Genomic DNA, 1,882 nt, shown 5'->3' on the forward strand with positions numbered 1-1,882 from the left:
GTGTGATATACATATGTATTAGTTAGTATATATAGTACATACTTGTTCTGTACTATTTGCTATGTACTGCAAGGTGGTGGAGTTATAAACAATTACATTCTTCTTCTTAGGCACATTTAATATGTTTATTGCATTGAGTATTACATTATTGTAATATAGTTAAGTGTACTATACAGAGTTTTTTCAGTAATAGTAGTTTCATTCCATACTTCCCAATTGTTAAAAAGAAATCAGAAGAAAACTAAGACTCAGAAGGACAGCAATGAAGGAATTAGAAAAGATCCGTTAAGTGTAAGGATGGGTCACTGGAAACCAAGATTAAGATCATTCACACTATTGTATTCCCAATCGTTATGTACGGGTGTGAAAACTGGACAGAAAAGAACTCTGACAGGAAAAACATGATTTGTTTGAAATGTGGTGCTGGAGGAGAGTTTTGTGGATACTCTCTACTGCCAGAAAGGTGAACAAGTGGGTCCTAGAGTAAATCAAACCTAGAGGCAAAAATTATGAAACTGAGGCACATCATGAGCCAGCAATATTATTTGGAATAATGCTAGGAAAAGGTGAAGGCAGCAGGAAAAGAGGAAGACCAAATGTGAGATGGACTGACGCCCTAAAGGAAGTCGCAGTCTTGAGTTTACAAGAGTAGAGCAGGGCTGTTCAGGACAGGACGTTTCGGAAATCACTTATTCACAGGCGGAGGCGATTTGACAGCACGTAACAACAACAAGGGGTTTACCAGCTTCTGAGATCATATTAGTCCTTTCTTTTAGAATCCTGCCATTTCCTTAAAGATGAGAATCAGGAGGGGCTCAGTATGCTGCAGACCAGGGAGAGGTTCCCCCCCCCCACTTACAACCCTCTTGAGATATGTCTTGTTGACAATAGTGAAGGGCACAAAGATTATGGGAAGTCACACAGAATTTTCCTTCAAAGGGAACAGAATAAGTAAGCGGAGGGCGAGATTCTAGGTACTGTAGTGGTAATGGCCTGCAGCGCCTGCCCTCCCGTTTATCGTGTCTTTGATGCTAAAGCAGAACTAATTCAAGGAGTCCATGATCTGAGCACAGCTGAGTCTCATTAAAGACTTGTTTCCTTCCCTGGGAAGGTACACTTGGGCTGCAAGGTAGCACAACACACATGTCAGAGGCAGGGCTGCTGAGAAAAGCAGTGGAACATCATGTGGGCTCCGAACAGCATTGGGTGGGTGGGGGCAAGACCCTAGGTTAGGAGAAAACATTCCTTTTGGTCTTGGCTTTTCTGTACACATCATAAGAAAAAAAATGGAGATTTCTCCTCACAGTTTTAAAATCTGTAAAACTCCAGTAGATAGGGACATCCTTAGATTTTTACAGCATAAGATTTGTCTTTATTTATCCAAGGGGAAGCAATATTCTAGGTCCTAGGGGGGAAACTTAGCTCCAGTGCAGGACGTTGGTTTGTCAGATACTGTCTCTGGTTTAGGGCTGGTTGCAGCACTCTTGGCCACTTATAAATAAATGCAGCTCATCACCATCCCTGTTTCAAAGGAGACCCCCTCACGGCGACAGCGGCTGTCCTCCAACGTTAGTAGGGCAGAGGGCAGGGTCACCAGACATCAAACCAACGAGGTGCCAGAGCCAGAGTTGCTGCCCAACCTCCTTCCTTGCAGTATCCAAGGACACTTGGATATTGCAAGGCTGCGAAGGTTGTTGGGAGCTGGGAAGGGGCTAGTGTCCCATCTGCCCAGATAGCAGGACCACTTTTGCTCCTTCGTCTCTGGCAGTGAGTCAGCTCTTACTGTGGTTACCAGCAGTGCTTGAAAAAGCTACTAAGGACTCCCACAACCCACCAGACAGCATGACTACTGCTGTAATTATATATTTGTAAAAAAATATTT

This window comes from Pogona vitticeps, chromosome 1 (assembly GCF_051106095.1).
Source record: "Pogona vitticeps strain Pit_001003342236 chromosome 1, PviZW2.1, whole genome shotgun sequence".
Taxonomy (NCBI): domain Eukaryota; kingdom Metazoa; phylum Chordata; class Lepidosauria; order Squamata; family Agamidae; genus Pogona; species Pogona vitticeps.